Below are 23977 nucleotides of genomic sequence, written 5' to 3'. Positions count from 1 at the left end.
AAATGAAGTCCTGGGGGAGGAAACCCACAAGACAGAACGCTAAAGCCTCTTTATGAGGAGACACCCCCGCTAGCTCAAGTAGGGGGAAGACTTCTGCAGCTCTCTAAGGTCTGGCAGGAAAGAATTTAGGGACATATGGGTGGTCCCCACAAAAGCTCTAGGTTACAGACTAGAGTTCCAAGAATTCCCGTCTCCTCGTTTCATCAGGTCAAATATCCCCAAAGATCCAGAGAGAAAGAAGTCTTTCTTACCTTTTCACGGTACCAAAACCAAATGGGGATGGCAGACCCATTTTAGGTCTCAAAGATCTCAACCAGTTCCTGAAGATTCGTTCTTTTCGCATGGAATCAATCCATTCAGTAGTCTCCATCCTACAAGGGGGAGAGTTTCTGGCATCAATCGACATCATATGCCTACCTGCATTTACCTATTTTCCCCGCTCACCAGAAGTATCTGCGTTTCGTAGTAGAAAAACTTCAATTTTCGTTTGTAGCCTTGCCTTTTGGTCTAGCTACTGCACCTCGGGTGTTTACAAAACTTCTGGCCCTTCCTCTGGCCAGATTAAGGACTCAAGGTATAGCAATAATAGCATACCTGGATGACCAGCTCTTAATAGACTAGTTGGTAGTCCGCTTGGACCAAAGAGTGGTCACCACAGTCAATTACCTGAAATGCCTAGGTTGGTTAATCAACCTAGAGAAATCTTCTTTAGAGAGGATTAGACTACTTGGGTCTGGTTATGGATACAGCCCAGAAGAAGGCGTTTCTACAGCAGGCAAAGGTTAGCGACATAAAGGAGCTGATCGAGGGGGTCAGGGCAAAGAAGGGTCCGTCTATTCGCCTTTGTATAAAGTTGTTTGGGAAGATGGTGGCTTCATTCAAAGCAGTTCCCTATGCTCAGTTTCATTCAAGACTGCTGTAAGACAGTATTCTATCGGCCTGGAACAAGAAGATTCGGGCACTAGATTTGCCAAGGCGTTTGTCGCCAAAAATTGCGCCAGAGCCTCAGTTGGTGGAGATTATCTGAGAATCTGCAGAAGGGGAAATCCTTCTTACCGGGCAGTCCTGAAAGAAGCGTCGGTCCCTTCACCCCGACATCTTCCTGGCTATATGCCAAGATGGGGGATCCCGGATGTAGGTCTGTTTGCATACAGGTTCAACAACAAAGTCGACAACTTTGTGTCAAGAACAAGGGATCCACTTGCATGCGGAACAGATGCGTTGGTGACACCGTGGGATCAGTTTTAACTGATTTATGCATTCCCTCCTATTCTGCTGCTACCTTGACTTCTTTGCAGGATCAAGCGGGAAAGGAAGTCAGTAGTCTTGTGGCCCTAGCGTGGCCCAGAAGATCTTGGTATGCAGAAATAGTAAAGATGGTGGTAGGGGCCCCATGGCCCTTACCACCACGTCATGACCTGCTATAGCAGGGACCAGTGTTCCATCCTACTTTACAAACGCTAAATTTAACGGGTTGGCTATTGAAACCCACATTTTAAGGAATCGTGGGCTTTCAGGCTCAGTGATACCTACCTTGATTAATGCAAGGAAATCAGCTCCCAGAGTCATTTATCATAGAGTCTGGAAAGCATATGTTCTTGGTGTGAATCCAGGGGTTGGCATCCTAGGAAGTATGCCATAGGTTAAATTCTTGCCTTTCTGCAAGTGGGGCTAGAGATGAAACTGGCCTTGAGTACTATCAAGGGCCAGGTTTCGGCCTTATCAGTATTGTTTCAGCGCCCGCTTGCTTCGCGTTTTTTGATTCAAAGCTTTATACAGGGGGTAACGCAGCTTAATCAACCGGTTAGAGCACCCCTGAACCCTTGGGGCTTGAATTTAGTTCTGTCGGCATTACAGAAACAGCCTTTTGAGCCAATACGACATATTCCTTTGTTCCTTTTTGACAAGGAAACTAGTTTTCTGGTAGCCATTTCTTCTGCAAGAAGGGTATCAGAGTTGGCGGCTCCTTAAGAGCCATATTTAATCGTTCACAAGGATGAAGTAGTATTGCATCCTCATCCTAGCTTTCAGCCAAAGGTGGTTTCAGGTTTTTACCTAAACCATTATATTGTTTTACCTTCATTTTTTCCAGAACCCTGTTCTAAGGAAGAAAGTCATTACACTCTTTGGATGTAGTGAGAGCAGTCAAGATCTGTTTGAAGGCGACTGCTCAGATTCGAAAAACAGAAATGCTTTATTTATGTTGCCTGAAGGTCCTAGGAAAGGACAGGCAACATCAAAATTCACTATTGCTGAATGGATTCGGCAGGTAATTATTCAAGCTTATGGCTTGAAGAAAAAGGTTCCACCTTTTTAGGTCAAAGCGCACTCCACCAGGGCTGTTAGTGCTTTGTGGGCAATGCATCACTAAGCCTCCATGGCTCAAATCTGCAAGGCTGCAACCTGGTCTTCAGTCCATACATTCACCAGATTCTATCAGATGGATGTAAGAAGGCATGAGGATATCGCCTTTGGGCACAGTGTGCTGCAGGCAGCAGTATAGGTCCTCAGGTCTGATTGCACCCTACTTTTTTTGTGTCCCCTTCCCTCAGGTGGCATTGCTCTGGGCATCCCATACAGTTATTACTGTGGCTCTGTGTCCCGTGATGTACAATAAAGGAAATAGGATTTTTATGACAGCTTACCTGTAAAATCCTTTTCTTGGAGTACATCACGGGACACAGAGGTCCCTCCCCTCTTTCTGGTTACACGTGTATTGCTTTGCTACAAAACTGAGGTACTCCCGGTAAGAGGAGGGGTTATATGAGGAACTGAACTTCCTGTTTAGTGTGTGCCAGTGTCCATCACCTGAAGGTGCCATATAACCCATACAGTTATTAATGTGGCTCTGTGTCCCGTGATGTACTCCAAGAAAAGGATTTTAAAGGTAAGCTGTTATAAAAATCCTATTTTTTTTTTTACCTTAAAGTGAAATTAAAGGCAATCATTTTTAAAAAAATGACAAACATGTTATACTTACCTGCTCTGCGTAATGGTTTTGCAAGAGCAGCCCCAATCTTCCTCTTCTTGGGTCCCCCACTGGCGCTCCTGACCTCTCCCTCCTGCCGAGTGCCTCCAAGCAAGCAGCTTGCTATGTGGTCACCCAAGCAGGTGTGCTACCTAGCCGCTGCTCTGCGTGTCCATTCATACACAGATTTGCGGCTCGACCTGTCCTTCTCTCTCTCCTTATTGGCTCACTGGCTGTGATTGACAGCAGGGGGAGCCAATGGCTCCTGCTGTTGTCTCAGCCAGTGAGGAGGGAGAGTACCCAGAGAGCCGAGGTTCTCATGCACATCGCTGGATCGAGATGGGGCACAGGTAAGTATTAGGAGAGGCTGCTGCACACAGAAGCACATAAGGTGTTTTACCTTCATGCATAGAATGCATGAAGGTAAAAAGCCTTGAGCTTTTAGAACCACTTTAATGTGGAGAATGCAATAAAGTAAAAACCTCCAGTCTTTAGAACCACTTTAAACTGCACTGCTCTAGGCTGGCATAGTGGAGTAACAGCCACACATCTCAGAACAAGTGTCCTTCCCCAGACTTGTACAGAAGAGGAAGAAGGGGGTAGCCAGGCTAGCTCTGCTACTGTGTAATGGTTACTGGGTGTAGTAGGTCTAAAGCTGGCCATACATGGTAATTTTTTTCAGTGAGCTTGAGACTCCTCGATCCGCACCGCTGTCAAAATACGCTTATCAGTATCTATAGCTGAATGGCTGCAACTGCTGATCGAGAAAAACATTCCAACATGTCCTTTCATCAGAAGTCAGTCAAACGTTCAACTGATGAGAAGTGATGGCCATTGATCGAAATCTGTCCGGTCTATGCTGAACCAGCCAAATTTCGATATTTGGATTGTCTAGTCATATATAGAAACACTGCGCAACTGTTGTCACAGGAAAGTGAAGGTAAGAGTAGAAGAGGAGGTTGTTAGTACAATGTCTGTGTGGTTGGATATCTATTTTTTACTGTCTATAAGTAATTTATGCTTACATAGGAATACAAATAAAAGTTTCATTTACATATCTCATTTCAAAAATACATTCCAAGAAAGATAATGTAAAGGTTATGGGAGAGAGAGAAGTTAGATAATTGAAATCCATCTCTGATTTAATTGTGTTGGCATATTGAAGGGAGATAAAAGGGCATAGCTTAATTCCAATGTATATGACAGTTGGACAAGAGTACCTTTGCTGAATTTCTACATGTTGCTATGAAAACTATATGCTGTTTTACGGTTCCAAATATTCCATTCCTGCTGTACAAAGTAGATCCACTAGAATGGCATGTATTAGCAAAGGTATTATTTAATTTGTGTCATATTTCCTATTAGCCTTCATGTGGTTCTGCTTTGATATTATTTCTGTTTTTTTTTCCACTGTATGTATAGCACATTGCCGGTAAATGACAGCTCAGAAATGGCTTCTTCCTGCCTGCCAGGAAAAGTACGCATTTGGTTGTTTAGAAGATTGATATGTCAGAGCTTTTGTCTTGAATACCATTGTATATCAAAGCTTCAAACTGTGTCATAGGCTATCGATATATATTTCGAAAGTTTTGTGCAAAAAACAAAATAGCATTAAATTGAATACTGGTGCCTGAAGACCACTAGTTTGATTAAATAAATCAAATCCTTTTTCTTCATGTAGCTACACTAATGTAGCTGTCCATGTATGGCCCATAAAACATTATTTTGCTCTCGTCATGAACACAAAAGTGAAGATATATAAGACCTTACTATTTATTTTTTTTTTTTCTTATTTAATGACTTATTTGTTCCTTCGAGTCCCTAGAATGTGTTTCCAATCTCATTTCTTGTATTATATGCTGGGAATTCAGACTGAAAATTGAGTTGGCATGCTCATACTCTGAGAAAATGTAAGGCACAACAAATAAAGAGATCATACTTAATAAGACTGCATATGGTTTAACCACTTTTATTACTGCCTAGCGCAATGCAATCTACTGCTTATTTCTATGATTGATATTCACACCAGTTGCAGAACTGTTGTAGTAGTATCACATGTAGCCTCTGAGGGTATGCACGCTACATGAATGTCAGTACATATTAGCACTAGAGTTGGGCAAACAGTTTGGCCAATTTGCAGGGCAATCAGCGGGTGTTTGCCCCACTGAGCGTCCTGCAATGCACTGTGCACTGCATGGTGCATTCTAAGCCCTGATTGGGCAAAGCTTTGCCCAATCAGGGCACAGTGAATAAGAATGAGTCATCAACTGTCAATGGGCTTCCCTTGCTGACAGATGAATAAGGAAAAACATTTCCGGCAATAAAAAAGTGAAGAAAAAAACAGCGTGGGGGTCCCCCCAATCCCTCCCAGGCCCTTCGGGTCTGGCATGGATTTTAAGAGGAACCTCATGCCAACATTTTTTTTAAAAATGGGGTCCGGATACTGCCCTGGGGGACATGTATCAATGCAAAAAAAAAAAAGATTATTTTTTCAGGAGTAGTGATTTTAATGATCCTTAAAGTGAAACAATAAAAATGAAAAATTCCTTTAAATACAGTGCCTGGGGGTCCCCTTAGTATGCCTGTAAAGTGGCACATCTGTACCATGGATAGAACCTACTGCAGCAAAACTGACATTTCTAAAAAAAAAATGAATGAAATGACATTTAAATTGCTGGCATTACAATACCACTGCCGGCAATAGAAAAATGTTAAACAAAAACCGGCATTGGGGGGTTTTAAGGGGAACCCCATACCAAAATTAAAAAAAGAATGTGGGGTCCCCCCCAAATACCAAACCCTTATCTGAGCATGCAGCCCAGCAGGCCAGGAAAGGGGGGCGAGCAAGCGCCCCCTCCTCCTGAACCATACCAGGCTACATGCCCTCAACATGAGGGGCGCTTTGGGGCGGGGGGGCTCTTCATGACAACTCTGGGCGGTGGTTGTTGGGGTCTGCCGATGGTGGGCTTATCAGAATCTGGAAGCCCCTTTAACAAAGGGGCCCCTAGATCCCATCCCCATGTGAATGAGTATGGGGGGGTCATATTACCCCTACCCATTCACCAAAAAAGTGTAAATTCCTTTATTAAAAAATTTAAAAAAATGACCCTCATGTAGATCCATCGTCAATCACAAAACCAGTGCATGCTGGGTCGGTGATGTCACAAGGGGGCGGTGTCACCAGATGATGTCACCAGGTGGCCCGCCCCTTACCTTTATAAGAACTGTCAAATGGCAAGCCAGGCATTCGGAGGTTTGCCTTAGCTGACAGCTGAGTGTTTTTTTTTGTTTTTTTTTTTTCGGGTCCGGTGGTTGTGGCGTGATTGATGATAGATCTACATCAGAGGACACTGCGTTTTTATTTTTAATAAAGGGTTTGTCAAAAACGGTCTTCTGTTTTTACCCCATACTTATTCACATGGGGGGTGGGATCAAGCCCTTCCAGATTCTGATAAGCCCCCTGCCAGCAGATTCCCACAATCACTGCCCAGGGTTATTGGAAAGAGGCCCTTGTCCCCACCATGGGGACAAGGTGCTTTGGGCTCTGCCCCCCCGCCCCAAAGCACCCCCCATGTTGATGGCACGTGACCTGGTATGGTTCAGGAGGGGAGAAGGGCACCTGCTCGCCCCCTCCTTTCCTGACCTGCCAGGCTGCATATTTAGATAGGGGTCTGGTATAGATTTTGGGGGGGGGGGTCCCACGCCTTTTTTTTATTTTGGCATGAGGTTCCCCTTAAAATCCATTCCAGACCTAAAGGGCCTGGTATGGATTGGGGGGAGGCCCCCCATGCTGTTTTATTTAACATTTTTATTTTGCCAGCAATAGTATTGTATTGCTGGAAATTTAAATGTCATTTCATTCATTTTTCTTTTCTTTAGAAATGTAAGTTTTGCTGCAGTAGGTTCTATCCACGGTACAGATGCTCCACTTAACAGGCAGACCCCCAAGGTTCTATATTTCAGCAATCTTTTTATTTTTAATGTTTCACTTTAGGCATCATTAAAATCACTGCTCCTGGAAAAAAAACAATCTTTAAAAAAAAAAAATTGCATTGATACATGTCCCCTAGAGCAGTACCCAGACCACCATACCCTTTTTATAGCCAATAACTTGCATTTAAGCCTTCAAAATGGGGACTTTTGACTTTTCAAGTTTGGGTCCCATAGATTTGAATAGGGTTCGCCATTCTGGTCAGAATTTTTCCTCTGTTTCGGGAGTTCTGGTGTGAACTGAACAGAGGGTTGTTCTGCCCACCTCTAATTATCACTGCCAACATATTTCTATAATAAAATATTTATTTAGATACAGTAGTAGTTGGAATTTTGACACAAAATATGCTGTAATAGTCCTTCGTAGGCCTGGCAATAGTTAATCTACAGCTGCAGACCAACATTCAATGGTCCATTGTACAAACTAAATATACTTATCCTTCTATTAAATGGACAAATAAAACAGTTGTAGATTATAATTAGAGGATACTGAGCAGTAGATAAAACAGTAAAAGAAGATCTTAACCAAAGCTAAGAACTACATCTTCCTATGCTCACGTACATGTGCTCACTTATTTGTTAACCCATTGCTTTAGCAAATTCAAGGACATTTTAAACAGTGGGCATGTTTTTGTATCATGTTAGATACAAAATTTATATTTTTTGGTATTATACCCAAAACCAAAAATTTTACATATTGTAACTTACCAATCGTTAGATGTGGTAGCTGCATTTCTTTTTGTAGTCCTCTTTTGTGGGGAGGAGATTATGAGAAATGACCTTCCCCAAACAGGATTAAACACAAAACCTGTTGGTAAATAAGAAAACCAGAACTAAGTGGAAGAGTGGGTTTGATAATATAGATGGCAGTGCCTCCACCCAGGACAGGGCCTCTGTGGACAGAGGGTATTTCCTGTCTGGGAAATTAACCTGTAATCTAATCAAAGTAATTTGGAGCAGAGGAACTACTGCAACCCACATATATTAATCATCAGTATATAGATGCACACCTATATGGAAAAAATACAAGTTTTATATAAGAACAGATTAATAATAGTACATACATCCAACAAGAGTCCGGGTGAAATTGTATATATAAATAAACATACCTTCAGATAAATGTTGCAGCAAAGTCCAATTGGGGCAGGGGCCCCAAGGATGATCACAATGAAACATCTGTCTTTATGTTAGTGACCTGAAGAAACTATCAGTGGCAATGGGGAGATCCCCTGTTTTCCAACCAGCCTGGAACACAGCTTCCCACATGTAGAAACTATGGTGTGGCACTGGAACTCAGAGTCAGCCTATCTGTTCTGCACTTTATTCTCTCCCTAGTAGTTTCATGCAACCAGACCCAGTGGTGTATTTTGGTTTTGTGCTGCCCTAGCCAAGACTAAAATTCCCACTCCCATCTAAATTTATCCCACCCTTCTTGTCTCAGGGTCTGATGAGGAAGCTGCAGCTATTCACAGTGAACAGCTGCAGCTTCCCCATCAGACACTGAGACATTATTCTGATGATAGCACAAGGTAAGCAGGGCAGAGGATGAGGTGGCACTGATAGGCAGCACTGAAGCAAACTGATAGGTGGCACTGATGGGCAATGTTGGGGCTGTACTGATAATCAGGGGGCGCGGTTCTGGGGGGACGTCAATAGATGCCCTCCCAGAACTGGATGACAGCACTGTAGGCCAATAGCGTGGTCGCCTGGGGGGCAGCTCTGCCACCCCCCCTTAAAAACGCTGCCCAAGGCTGCCGCCTTGTTTGCCTTTGCGTTAGATATACGCCCCTGACCAGACCTACCAGAAGTGGCCATTGGATACCTAACCTTGCTTTAGTCTATGCTTGTTATCAAGCCCTAATCTAAAATTAGCTATAGAATCTCAGACCAGAAGAGACAGGGTTAACTAAAATAACATAAACTGTATGTAAACTCTATTGCAATAAACAGGTTCACCTACTAATATACTTGAAGTTGACAACTACATACATAAAGTAGCATACCTAGCTATCTGCCACTGTGCGTGTGAGAAAATAACAATAGGACATACAGTAGATACTCTGTCAGTCACAAAGATTTAGAAACACACTCAAGAAGCTATGGGCAGCTTCTCTCTCTCTCTCTCTCTCTCTCTCTCTCTCTCTCTCTCTCTCTCTCTCTCTCTCTCTCTCTCTCTCTCATATAAGTAAATAAAAGCTGACCATTGTAAGCACCCTCTAACTGCTGCATCTGCAGGACAGCTTGTTCTGTTAAAAAACATCAAACTCACTGGCAGGATTACCAAGTGAAAATAAAGGAAAGAATGCCTTAAAAAGAAAACTAATTCAGCCATCACATCTAGGAATTGGTAAACTGAAATATAATAAATGTTTACTTTTGGATTTAATATCGCTTTAAACTTTTTTTTATAAAGCTGTGAAAAGAAAGCAAATAATGCAAAAGGGAAACATATTCAGAAAATTGGCAAATAAATAAAGCAAATAATTGGACAGTTCCTATTTAATATCTAACTATACACAGTGTCCACTAAGGCCTGATTCACACCTATGCATTTTTAGTGCTTTTTGCATTTTGCAGATTTGCACTACAGAACGTGTTCCATAGGAAACCATGTGAAATGGACTGTAGTGCAAATCTGCAAAATGCAAAAAGCACTAAAACTGCATAGGTGTGAATCCAGCCTAATGGTGCATCTTTCAGGTTTCATCATAGAGTCTTTGGTTAAATCCTTTTACTAATACTCTTATGCTCATCATGAAAACCTGTTAGTTTTACTTTAGGGCTAAGGCTGAAAAATATAGTGGAGTAGAGTAAAGGCCATAAATAATAATGCATCTGATTTTTTTTTTTTTTAATAACTTTGTTAACTTGGTCATTAATGTTATTGTAACATCAGTTCTCTGTTTCCTAATTCATTTTACCCTTTTTTCTTCTTACTGAGAGCTATAAAGAACTCTTACCACAACTGACCCTCTTGTTAACGAGTCTGTTATTTGTAGAATATCCAAAATTGTTTCTGACACATAAAGTAATGTCTTGCTTTTGACGGAAATTTGCGGGGACAGAGAATAATTTATTTCTGTGCAGATATTTAAGGAAACATTGGGGAAATGTCAGCAATCTAGAATGAAGCGTAAAAGAGGTGGTGTTGGCAATAAACAATTCTTTTACAGAGAAAAAATCTCTACGTATTACAATACTCTGAATAGTAAAATGAATTCGCTTAAATGGTAGTTGCATTTTAGTTTGAAAAATTAATTATTGCGTCCTCCTTCTCCTGACCTCTCCAGCAAAACAGGTTTGTAGCAAGTAGAGCCTTAGATCTACAGAAATCACCTATTTACCACCCAGCTTGCCTTAGGTGAGTGCAAAGTGTTCCAGCTCATCTACTTCCAGTGTATTCATGTGCCAAGCTGCAGATGACATCTGGCCAGACTAACTACTATGCGCCTTGGTCATAACCCATCTCCAGGTTAGGACATACAATTTTTTTTAATGGAGCTACACAGCACATGACCTGGAAAGCACTACACCGGCTTCAGGCAGGGCAGCTAGTGAATGAGAGAAATAAGGTATTAAAGGTACAGTAGGCTACCAACTTTCCTGCTACAGAGGTTAGGGCAGAAGGACAATTTTTTTTTTTTTTGTAATCTTTGTTTTATTTTATACATTAAAAAGAACATACAAACATATGGTCTATGGTCGGTCTTACCACATTACAGTGCGTTTCTTACAGTGCAGACCTAGATGTTTTTGGCAAAAACAAATTATCGAACAGATCACAGAACAAATTATAAAACAGAGGGGTAAGGGAAGGGGGGGGAGGGGGTGAGGGATTAAAACATCTCCAAACTGTATTACACTGTTAAACAGTCATAATGAGTCCCAGAGGGGGTCCTGCCACAGCAGCTTTGGCCGGACCCATCTTTTTTAGCCCTCCATTCTGATACCGGAGGGGGGGTCTCATCCCTGCTTTAAGGCCCCTGAGATGCCCACTGGGCGGGTCCCTCGGGAGGGGGGCCACAGGCCTCCAACTAACCTCCACCAAGAGGGGCACGAGCATCCCTTGGGGCCAATGCATTCAAAAGGTGCCTGTGTTACCAGGCGGAGCCCCTATCCAATACGTCTACACCAGTAACGACTTTGTAACATTTAATAAGGGAGATACACAACTTGCCTTTAATCACCAGTGACGCATAGCATCTCATATGAACCTTCATCTACAGACCTTGTGAACCATGCATAAGGAAAGAAAAAGTTTACACCTTGTGCAACCAATAGGGTAGTGAGACATGCCATTCAGGTACACACGTCACCATACACAGGCCTCCCAGAAGGACAATTTTAAGTATACCTAAAGACAAAATGTATTTTATATTTGGATAGAACCACTGTCAGAATCTTTTTTATTGTTCTAGAAAAGTAAGGGTAGATCCAAAATTTAGAGTTGCCACCAGAACAGGAATGGAAGGGAATTCTTCCAATGGAGACACTTGTTCTCATGACAGCTGTGTAAAAGCGGATTTCCCCCCACATTAGGAAGATAACCCTTTAACTTTTGTTGAGCCTAAGAGGGAGTGAAGCAAAGTCTTCCTAATGAGACACAGATAGCAAAAGCAGTTTTTCTTTAGATATACTGTGGTTTTTCGTATCCTTTAATATTAATCAATGAGTAGGGTAAATAACAAGGCTTTTTTTTCCTCCTTGGTGAATTAGTAGTTACCAATCAAAGGTTATAATATGCCAAAATGGGTTATTTTGCAACATGAAGAAGTGTCAGAAACCATGAAATCAGGCCGAGACAGAAGTACAGTTAAATCGCACTTGTTTAATAATAAAAGTAAAAAGAACAAACGTAGTAAAAACATAGCCAAAGTTCAGTAACCGAAACAGATAATCAGCCAAGCTAGAAGTCTGGGATCAATTTAGTGGGACAACGAGCAGGATCTGGAGCCAGAAGGGATGTCAGCAAAGCTAGTCTTGAACAGGATCACAGGAGATAGTTTCTGTGATGTGACCAAGGTGAAGGCAGAGCTCCTCTGCACTGGATGGCTTAAGTAGGCAGGACTGATGTGCAGGATCTCATAAACAGCTGAGTAACTGTGGAGAGATAGGAGCTGGCAATTAGCTGATAGCTAAGCAGCCAGCTCAGAGAAGGAAGGGCTGAGCCCAGCCCTGACAAGAAGTGCTTCCATATAGAAATATTTCACATAGTATTGGTTCTCAAAGCCTTACTCCAGTTTTTGCAAGTTATGGACAGAATGGGGAAGGATTAGAAGCTTGTTGTCAAGTTTTTTGCTGTCTGAAGGCCTTTGAGAAGGTTTTTCTTTACTTCCTCCCTCCATCTCCAGAACAGGATGTGGGGAGTTGGGAAATATTCCCACTAGAAGCCCACAAAAAAACAAATTTTTATTAGATTATGGAAGGCTTACAATTTAAAAATTAACTTGTTATTACTGTTTGTGTTGCAACTGAGGAGTTTTTGTTCTCACATCCTACCCAATTATACTTAATGTTTATGCTGGTGTTTATTAGTTTATGCTGGTGTATTTAGGACAGAAAGTTAGGGAAATCTCCCCACCAGGGAAACAGAATAAAGACCTTTCCCTCTCTATCCAAAGCCAAAAAGGTTATGCAAGAGTTACTTTTTTGTCATGATTGCATGTAATTTTTTTCATGTGAATGTTTATGAAAACATAACACTGCACACAAAGTTGCCATTCATGTTATTCAAATGCTGGCTTTAATCCTGTCCATATTGTCACCTGAATTGACCCCAAGAGAAGAAACATCTCTAATACTAACGTATAAAACTTTTTTTCTTATTTATTGCAAGTTATATAGTGTTGTGATAAAATAACATACTGTTGTATGCTTTGTACTTTTAGCATGCAATAAGTGTTGTTGTAGCTTGGAGAATCAGGTCCATTGTCAAGTGATATTAAAGGCTTTCTTAAAAAAAAAAAAAATAAATAAAAAACGTCATGCTTACTTGCTCTGTGCTGAATGGCAGGTGTCACCAGCACTAAATTGTGGTCATATATGGCTGTAAAGAAAATCACATGTGGTACAGTGGGAACTGAACCCAGTGCAGCTGGAAACCGACCATAACTGGAAGATACCAGCGCTCAATAGGTTAAAATGAAGGAAAGTTTCTCAATAGCAGTGATGCAATAATATGAACAGTTTATTTGATAACTTTGGGTGGAAGGCCACACAGAGGGACACACCCATACACCTTTTTTAGATCCATTAGTTATACACACAACATTCAGACCCAAATCTACCTATAGAAACCTATTATCAGGCGGTTTACAAAGATTTTCTAGCACTCTGTGCGATAGCTCCACTACAAATAGAAACCACAACCTAACAAGGGCAGAAAGCCAGGCCCTTAAAGATCTGACAGCCAACACGGAGATCACCGTTAGACAAGCAGATAAGGGTGGCAGTTTTGTGGTACAGAATAGACTATTTGAAATAGGCGAGTCGGCTACTAGTTTACACTAACATTTACCTCAAATTGCCTACCGATCCCCTCCCTGGATATCAAGTAGAACTGAAGAGTCTGATATATGAGGCCTGGGAAAACGGAGTGCTTAACAAAAAAAGGAGACAATTTTTGCTTCCAACCGAGTGTAGCACACCGTATTTCTACCATCTACCGAAAGTACATAAATCCCTGACAGATCCCCCCAGGAAGACTAATAGTGGCCTGTACAAATAGCTTCACCAATGGCCTATCTGTCTACATTATTTTTTTTTCTACAACCTTTAGTTTCCCAACTTCCATTATATATTGGAGATTCAGGTCAAGTTATTGAAGTTCTCCAACACTACTCTTGGGAAGATGGATACATGTGGGCATCTCTTGATGTTGCCTCCTTGTATACATTAATACCCCACGAGGTAGGCCTGATGGCCATACAACACTTCCGTACTCCACATGGAGACATCAATTTCCTACAAATCTGATTTCCTGGTTAAATCCACTGAGTTTTGTTTAAGACACAATTACTTTACGTTTCTCAACAAGTTTTATTTACTATGCAGGGGCACAGCCATGGGGGCAAATTTTGGGGATACATCTGGGCCAACAACCTGTTTGCCGAGCACATTGTGTTCTTTGGCAGATATATCAATGATAGTCTGCTCATCTGGAGTGGAGGTCCAGATGTGTTCCCCTCCTTTGTGGCACATTGCGATGCCAACCCTGTTGGCTTGTCTTTTACGTATGTATTGGACTCCAGGGAGTCAGTGTTTTTAGATTTGGTGTTAACCCCCGACCAGGGTGGTGTCCTTACCAAAAATCATGTGAAGCTGACCAGCGGGAATTTTTACCTCCATTTAACAGCTGCCATCACCCTACATGGAAACAGAACATTCCCAGTGGACAGTTTAACAGACTAAGGAGAAACTGCTCAAAAAGGGACAAATATGTCATATAGGGTGGCTCTATGAAATTTGAAGAAAAGGGCTATCCATGGAAACTAGTTCAAGAGGCTTTCATGTCACACATGAACCCCCTCCCCAAGAAGAAAAGACCAATCTAGGATAATGACAACCATACAGTCAGATTCATGTCAACCTTCAATGATCAATTTAGATCAGTTTCGAGAATAATTAAAAAACACTACAACATACTTTTACTAGACCAGCGTCTAGCCCCCAGAAGTTCTGCAAAAATGTTTATGAAAAACATACTAGCACCAAGTAAAATGGTAACCCAGATCACTAGATCCCCCCTTGACATTAGAACGTACTTCGACAACAGGACAGGCATTTTTCTGTGCAAAAAAAGAGGATGCCTGACCTGTCAATTTATCACCCATGGCACCAACAGAATCACCACCAATAAAGTCAAAACTTTCTCAATCAAACAGTTCATCACTAGGGATGGGCAAACGGTTCGCCCAAGCATAAGTTCGGGCCGAACTTTGGTTGTTTGGACATTTGACGGACAACAAATATTATGCGGTGTTCGCGGCAAATTCGAAAGCCACGGAACATCGTTAAAGTCTATGGGACACTAACATGATAAACCAAAAGTGCTAATTTTAAAGGCTTATATGCAAGGTATTGTCATAAAAAGTGTTTGGGGACCCGTGTCCTGCCCTAGGGGACATGTATCAATACAAAAAAAGGTTTAAAAAACTGCGGTTTCTTCAAGAGCAGTGATTTTAATAATACTTAAAGTGAAACAATAAAAATGAAATATTCCTTTAAATATCGTGCCTGGGGTGTCTATGGTATGCCTGTAAAGTGGCGCAGTTTTCCCCGTGCTTAGAATAGTACCACAGCAAAATGATATTTCTAAAGGAAAAAAGTGATTTAAAACTGATCGCGGCTTTAATGTATTGTCGGCTCCCTTCAATATAGATGAAGCTAATTGAAAAAAAAAACTGCATGGGCCCCCCCCTCCAGTTCCGACCCTTTGGGTCTGGTATGAATATCAAAGTATGAACCAAATTTTTTTCTTAAATTGCGTGGGGGTTCCCCCAAAATCCATACTAGGCCCTTCAGGTCTGGTATGGATGTTAAGGGGAACCCTGCACCAATTTTTTTTAAATGACATAGGGGTCCCCCCAAAATCCATACCAGACCCTGAAATGGTATGGATTTTAAGGGGAACCCTGCGCCAAAATAAAAAAAAATGCCGTAGGGCCCCCCAAAATCCATACCAGGCCGCAGGAAAAGAGGGGGTGATGAGAGAGCACCCCCCGAACCGTACCAGGACACATGCCCTCAACATGGGGTCCCCCCAAAGCACCTTGCTGCCCCCCCATGTGAATTGTTAGCAGGTACATTGTACCCCTACCAATTCACAAAAAAAGTTTCAAAAATAGTAAAAATGACAGGAGACACTTTGGGACAAGTAAATACATCTCATGCCGCCCGACGAACCGAAAAAAGGGAAAAAAACAGCTCTGCTTCCATGGGAGGCTCCCACACACTGCACATTTCATCTCGATAACAACTGTTATATAGCTGAGGGCAGGGCCGTCCGATGACGTAAATGGGTGACCCCGCCCCCCACTGACACCACGTGACATAAGAGGAAGGCAGAGCCACCCGTTTATGTCACCGAGTGGCCCCGCCCTCATCTATATAAGTCATATAACAGCTGTCAAAGGGAGAAGTATGCAGTGTATGGGAGCCTCCCATGGAGGCGGAGCTGTTGCATTTTTTTTCCTTTTTTCGGTTAGTTGGGTGGCATGAGATGGATTTACATTGTGGGACATTTTTATTTTTTAATAAAGGACTTGTCCCAAAGTGTTTCCTGTCATTTTTACTATTTTTGACACTTTTTTCGTGAATTAGTAGGGGTACAATGTACCTGTTACCAATTCACATGGGGGGCGGGATCTGGGGGTCTCCTTGTTAAAGGGGGCTTGCAGATTCCGATAAGCCCCCCGCCCACAGACCCCCACAACCACCGGGCAAGGGTTGTGGGGATGAGGTCCCACAACCCTTGCCCCCATGTTGAGGGCATGTGGCCTGGTACAGATCAGGAGGGGGGTGTTCTCTCATCCCCCCTCTTTTCCTGCGGCCTGCCAGGTTGCGTGCCCAGATAAGGGTCTGGTATGGATTTTGGGGGGACTACTACGCCATTTTTTTTATTTTGGCACAGGGTTCCCTTCAAAATCCATACCAGACCTGAAGGTCTGGTAATGGACTGGGGGGGGCATGCTTTTTTTTTTCAATGAGTTTTATCTATATTGCCTTCCGGGACCTGACAATACATTACAGTCGCAATCAGTTTTAAATTACTTTTTTTTCTTTAGAAATGTCATTTTGCTGTGGTATTGTTCTAAACACAGGAAAACTGTGCCACTTTACAGGCATACTAGAGACACCCCCCCAGGCACGATATTTAAAATAATATTTTATTTTTATTGTTTCACTTTAAGCATTATTAAAATCACTGTTCCTGAAAAAACTTCCTTTTTTTCCTCCCCTCCTTCTTTCTCTTTCCATACCCCCTTACCCCCCTTTCTTTCCAACACCCCCCCTCCCACTTGATAGCCTGTGGCTCAATCATCCATCAACGTCTGTTGCATATACATTCGATCATTCATTACCATTTAGAACACATACACAGAGTTATACTTTATATTTTTTATTGTTATGCTGCTGTTTTATGTCATTTATTTATTTATTCAATTCTTCTCTTTTTTTTTTTGTATTTCTTATTTATCATACACTTAATACATATATTTGTTTTAATAACAAAAGGAAGGAATCCGCCCTGCCTCACTCCTCCTATCTCAGCGCTATGTAATATCAGGTATAAATAACAAAAAAGGGGTTAAAATCTGTGAGATATAGAATTGACATAAATGAGATATCGCTCAGCAGCCACTTAACATAAGTAAAATATATAGAAAAATAGATAGATATAAAATTATCTATTTAGAGATAATTCTGAAAAGACCACTCAGCAAATTTGATGCTTATATAGATGTACATAGATATATGCGGAAGCTCAGCATTAAAAAACACTTTCTAAACAAAAATTCAAACCCAGTCAGTATGAGCGGTAGTTCATCACTGGCGATTGACAGCGGTTTGAAAAATAAGTCCTTATTCAACCCTCCAAATAATGGTTCTCACCATCTGGAGGTTTTTAAAAACTTAGTCTTGCGAGATCTTAATCAGTTGAAACCCAAAAAGAAGGTTAATCTGAGGTATATTCAGGAAGGGATTGAGTTACTGGAGGTCAGGAAAGATATAATTATCAGACCCGCGGATAAGGGAGGGGGTGGTTATTATGTCTAAAGAGTATTACACTGCCCAGTTAGAAGAACTGTTGTCTGATAAGGACACTTACGGAAAATTGGATAGGGATCCAACATCCCAATATAGAGCAGAATTAGAAGCTCTGATAGATTTTGGGTACCGGTCGCATGTCCTCACTATTAAAGAAAAAAGATTTCTTTGTCCCAGTAGCAGTCGTATACCAACCATCTATACCCTCCCTAAAATCCATAAGGACCCAGTTAATCCCCCACCCCGGCCCATAGTTAATGGGATAGACTCAGTCACTTCATGATTAGGCCAATACTTGAATACGTTCCTTCAAAAAAGTGTGGTCACAACGAAAGCATATTTGAAGGACACCAAGAGTCTACTACAAGAAATCAACCTTACTGGTAAAGATGAAGTGTTTTTGGTCACATCTGATGTGACCAGTTTATACACTATCATTCAACACGAGGATGCCTTGTTGGCCCTCAACTGGGCACTCAGGAAGAGGGATGATCTTCCGTTTAGACAGAAAGTCTTTCTAAGAAATGCGTTAGACTTCTGTCTTTTGCATAAGTACTTCTGGTTTGGCCATAACTTCTTCACCCAAAAGAGGGGGGTTGCAATGGGCATGAAATTTGCACCCAGCATAGCCAACCTCTTTATGGGTGAATGGGAGGATAAAGAGGTCTTTAGGGATAGGAGACCAGAGCTCCTTTACTACAGACGCTACATAGATGATCTGTTACTAGTGTGGGTTGGTTCAGAATCCACACTTAAAGATTATATGGACCATTTGAATGATACTGCGCATAACATCAGACTCACAAGCCAGTGGAGCACTGAACAAATAAATTTCTTGGATGTTAATATCTTCAGAGTAGATGACATGTTACAAACAAAAGTGTTTTTCAAACCTACGGATAGAAACAGTTTTCTCCCTAGGCACAGTTCTCATCATCCACTGTGGCTTAGAAATGTGCCTAAGGGCCAAATCACGAGAGTCAGGAGGAATTGCTCTTCGCTTGAGGACTTTGACCAACAAGCAATGGTATTAAAAAACAGGTTAGTTGAAAAAGGATATAAATCCCAACAGCTAGACTCTATTGTTAAGGAAATAAGAGCTCTACCTCGTGAACATTGCCTAAGGGATATAAACATTGTGTAAACAAATCTAAATCATGAATGGAGCTTTATATACTCCTTTCATTCACAATTTAGAGAGGTGGAGAATATATTCCACAAACATTGGCATGTACTTTGTCTTGATAGAACTTTGTCAGGTGTTCTACCTGACAAACCAAAGTTTATCAATCGTAAAGCTCTTATTGTTAAAAAAGTAATAGATCCCCCCAGTCAGAATGCAACCTTTTGGGATCAGAATGGATTTTTCGCATGTAGGAAATGTAAAGCCTGTAGGGAGGTGTCCAGGCCTATGAGGAAAATAGAGAAGTTCACCTCAACCTCGAATAACAGGGAATTTGTAATTAAGCAGTTCATTACATGCAATACATCGCATGTAGTATATGACTTACGTTGCCCTTGCGGGTTAATGCACATAGAGCGAACCAAGCGTCTCCTAAAAATCAGAATTGCAGAACATGTGCATAACATCTCTATTGGTTTCAAGGATCACAATGTATCCCTTCATTTTAAGCAACAACATGAGCAAGACCCATCGGGTCTTACATTTTGGGGAATCGATTACATTAAACCATCATGGAGGGGAGGTAATACTGTAAGGGAATTATCTAAGAAGGAAACTCAATAGATATTTCTAACTGATATGCTTAGCCCGAAAGGGTTAAATATAGAACTTGATATAAACTGTTTCATAAGTGACTATTAGATCTATTTTTGACCATGACTGTTTAGCCCTTTAATCTTTTCCTCGATGGTTAGACATGCGTTATTTACATAAGATTTTAATTCCTGTAAAATTAATTTTCTTATTTATCCAATGTTGTTGTAGAAAAAACTGTAACGCCCCCTAATTAGAGGTGGGGGGTTTTACTTTTCCTCTTTTTATATGTAATTTAGTTTAATGGCAGGTAATTTAGATTAGCTTCCTGACTACACCAATTTTGTTGTCATGGCCCTTCATAGTATTTTGATTGTGTTTTTTTTTATATTTTGTTATGTTGTTTTAATGTTAGGTTGCCTCTACCGTCTATTGCTTTGCACCATTAAATGGCCAAAGGGGAGGTGTTTAATTATTAGAATTAATGCTAGGACAGTTCTTATCATTTTTTAACGGTATTCTTTTGTGAATGATTGTCCTTATACTAAGGTTTTTATTCATTATGTTTTTATATGTCATATATGAATTTTGGGACATTTGCTAATGAAGGTTTGGGTCTGTAGCTCAATGTCGGTTGGATTATAACTGTGAACTCACCAGGGATGCACTCGCCAAATAGACTCGGTAATGCACCTTTAGTAAATAATGTTGTGGGCGGAGTATGGGCTAATCCCCACCGCTCGTCCCATAGATAAATAATGGACGCTGCGCCGTGGGACCACGCTCTTTGAAATAGTCGTGATGACGAAACGGATCAGGGCATGACCCCATGGCGACCGGAACTATGTCACGACGCTGTGCGCTCCAAGCCCTATGTTACCTAACCGGAAGGAGGAAGTTTTGTACGCTGTGAATAGTACGATCTGTGTTCCAGCACATACCTCGCTCCCGTGGCCCCAGGGAAAGTTAAAAATGTAAGCTTACAATCCTAATCGACTTTGAGCTACATTGACAACATTAGACCGCAAATAAATTTTGCCAACATTAGATTGCAAATAAATTTTTGAAAACGGTATTGGACTATGTGGAGTCTCTTTTACACATGTGGATCTTGGTGGCGGCTCTAACATTTACCTATGGGGATTCCAGGAGTGACCAGACCATAGGAAGCTGTTAAAGGCCTGTTAACCCCCGGGTTCTGGTAAGTTGGAACCCCTTGTGGGGGTGTGTGGAGCACAAGGTGTTAAATCGCATGGTGAATGGTGCACTCATCAAACCTGCTGCACACACTCTATTTATCCACTTAGAGACTCTATGTCCACTGTATTATACTTTGCTTTGCTCAAGCCTTTTTTATGTACACAGCAGAGACATTGTATTTACCTGTCAGTCGGTATAAGCCTTACTGAGAAGAGTGCCACTTTGATGTTTTTGATTATTTCTCTTTTAGAGTTATAATTTTATATCTATCTATTTTATATATTTGTTTTAATATATTTTTATTTTTTTTGCTGTAAATATGACAAATTTATTATTGTACATTTTAATTGCCCTTTATCCTTTATCCTGGTCAATATAATTTTTGTACTGGTGATAATAAGGGTTAATAGTCCATTTCTGAGTATTACTGAAATGTATAGTTATTCCTGCGCTACCATGTAAACGAAGGGTAATTACCGTTGAACTGCTGCAAGCACCGAATATAGGTCAAGCTCAGACCATACAGCAATAGAAATAAGGTATGTAAAAATTGGTGCTGCGCTGTTCTTAAATAAAAAAAAAAAACAAAAACCTATGCTGCTAGAGGTAGTAGTACAAAGGTAAATGAACACGTAAAATGATATAAACATATAAAAAACAGAAACAATATAAGAATAAGTACAATCAATATAGAGTACTTCTATACCCAATAGGTGCAGTGTGATATTCCACAATAATCAGTGGTAATAGCAAAGTGCAAAGTGCAAGAAAATCATTCAATAAAGACTTAAGGCCAGATGTGATAAGTATCTTACTGGAAACACTAAAATCAATATACAATCACTAAAAACCTCAATGGACCGTGCAAGTAGGCAAAAAAATTGTGCAAAAAACAGCAATAAATTAAATGTGCAACATGCGATCAATATGTGCAAAAATCACAAATGCAGTGTATAATAAACATATAACCAAAATAGGTCCACTGTAGAACTTGTGAAAAATCAAACAAAGGCAAACATGTGCAAAATATATAATGGGACTGGGAATGTAGTCCAATGCGATTAAATCCTTTTAATGTGGCTAATCAGAAAATGTGCAAAAAAGTGCAATAAGGTGCTGATAGCATGGGGGTGATCTCCTCTTCGTGCACAGGACACACAGTGGTGTGAAGTGGCCTCTTACCTTGCGGTAAAGAGGTAACCGCATAAAGTTGCTGGTAATGGTTGCTTCTCCCTTGTACTCCTAACTGCCTCTCACTTGGATTCCTGGGCTGGATGGAGCTGTTAGAGGGTCTTTGTCTCTCAGTGGAGCAGGAGGGGGATTAAAGGAAAGAAGGGACCAGATAGTGTAGTATTTCAAACAGAGGTTGGTTTTTATTAAAACAATGTTGAGGGTACTCACTTCACTTACAAGAAAAAACACACAGAAAACTTATCTCCTACGAGCGGCGAGCTCGTTTGCATATATCAGTCTTGGACGCCTATCCCGTCCCTATGCCTGATGTCACGGTCACGTGATATATCAGTCTTGGATGCCTATCCCGTCCCTACGCCTGACGTCACGGTCACGTGATTTAATCACGTGACCGTGACGTCAGGCGTAGGGACGGGATAGGCGTCCAAGACTGATATATGCAAACGAGCTCGCCGCTCGTAGGAGATAAGTTTTCTGTGTGTTTTTTCTTGTAAGTGAAGTGAGTTTGAAAAAGCACATGCGTGCGAAATCCGTAGTCACAGCAACCCTGTAGCTTGCGGGTCACTCTGGTTCCCAAGCCTGACTATCCACCACAGTTTCCACCAGTGCTGCACGCCATCCACGCCAGCCGACCCTGCTCCGGTCCCTCTTCCGGACTTCCACACTTGGACGAGGACATCCCCATCTACATCTGGGAGCAGCCACATGCCTGCTTGGGCCCAGACGGAGAGAGCATCGCAACATCCATCCGCGGACCGTGGCTCCACTCCATTCCCTGACAGCACGCCGGCTGGCCCGGTACGCTGACATGTGGAGCACAGAGCTCCCGCAGACCACTGCCTTCCCCTCCTCTATCACTAGCACACCTAGCTGCTGACCTCCCGCCTATGAGCGAGTCCCTAGTTCAGCTCAGCGCAGTGGGGACATTGGTACCACCCCCACTGCCAGGTTCTTTCCATCCGTGGATGCTGTCAGCTTCTCCTTCCTCTGGGGACCTTCCAGCATCACCGTAAGCCTTTTCCAATTATCTCCTATCCTTCTCAGTATTATAAGTGCTTTGACATTTGGAATACTGTTTCCACATGATCCTTATCGAATAAACTGTTCATATTATTGCATTACTGCTATTGAGAATCTTTCCTTCATTTTAACCTATTGAGCGCTGGTATCTTTTTTTTGTACTTGCACTGTGCAGCGGTTTTGCACAAAGCAGCTCCAAACTTCCTCTTCTTGGGTCCCTCGCCAGCGCTGTTGGCCCCTGCTGAGTGCCCCCAGAGCAAGCAGCTTGCAATGGGGGCACCCAAGCAGGCTCGTTTCTGAGCCATGGCTTTGTGTGTCCATTCACACACAGAGCTGCTGCTCGGCCCCCCCCTCTCCTCATTGGCTCAGTGACTGTGATTGATAGCGATGGATGCCAATGGCTCCAGCTGCTGTCTCAGCCAACGACGAGGAAGAGTCCCTGGAGAGCCGAGGCTCTCGTACACATCACTGGATCAAGATGGGGCTCAGGTAAATATTAGGGGGGGGGGGGGGCTGGGGGGGCTGCTGCACAGAGATTTTTTACCTTCATGCATAGAATGTATGAAGGTAAAAAACCTTCAGCCCTTAGAAATACTTTAAGCCAGGATGTCCAGCAATCAATCTTAGTACATTAAAGCACTATTAAACCCAAAACCAGAAATGTAATATATTGCAGCTCACCAATCATTAGGTGATTGGGTGGTGGCTGCACTAGTTTTCTTATTTTAAGCTTTTTCCCTCTGTTAACACTTGGTGATCTGGCCAGTAATACATCTCTTGTGATAGAGTGCCCCTATTCTGGATAAAGGAGCACAGGGGGCAGATTTGGACAACAGCATTGTCAGTCTGGGCGGATGGGAGTGTTAGATGTACTAGCACATTTGATTTATTTTTTTTTAAATCCAAAAACAATTTATTGACTACATTTGATTGACAGTAACACATTGAAACTGAACCTCAGCTAATACTTTATAATCGGTTACAGCAAACAGTTATTTTCTTTTGGGATAAAGGTTTTACATAAATAAAAGCTGTTCATTTTAAGCACCCCTATCAGTGTTAAATGATCTGTCTCATCCTTGTAACTGCAAGAGAGCTTTTCTGTTGAAAAACCAGAT

At 41.7% G+C, this 23977-nt stretch overlaps 1 protein-coding gene across 2 annotated transcripts in view; it reads left to right on the top strand.

Annotated features, from left to right (window-relative positions):
- Positions 1-23977, top strand: part of TBC1D32 (TBC1 domain family member 32) — a 503914-nt gene that overhangs the window by 404633 nt on the left and 75304 nt on the right. The gene's annotated exons all lie outside the window — the stretch shown is intronic.

This window comes from Aquarana catesbeiana, linkage group LG04 (genome assembly GCF_042186555.1).
Source record: "Aquarana catesbeiana isolate 2022-GZ linkage group LG04, ASM4218655v1, whole genome shotgun sequence".
In the NCBI taxonomy this organism is placed as follows: domain Eukaryota; kingdom Metazoa; phylum Chordata; class Amphibia; order Anura; family Ranidae; genus Aquarana; species Aquarana catesbeiana.
Note: the sequence above shows the minus strand (reverse complement) of the source record. Positions and strands in the feature narration are given on the sequence as shown.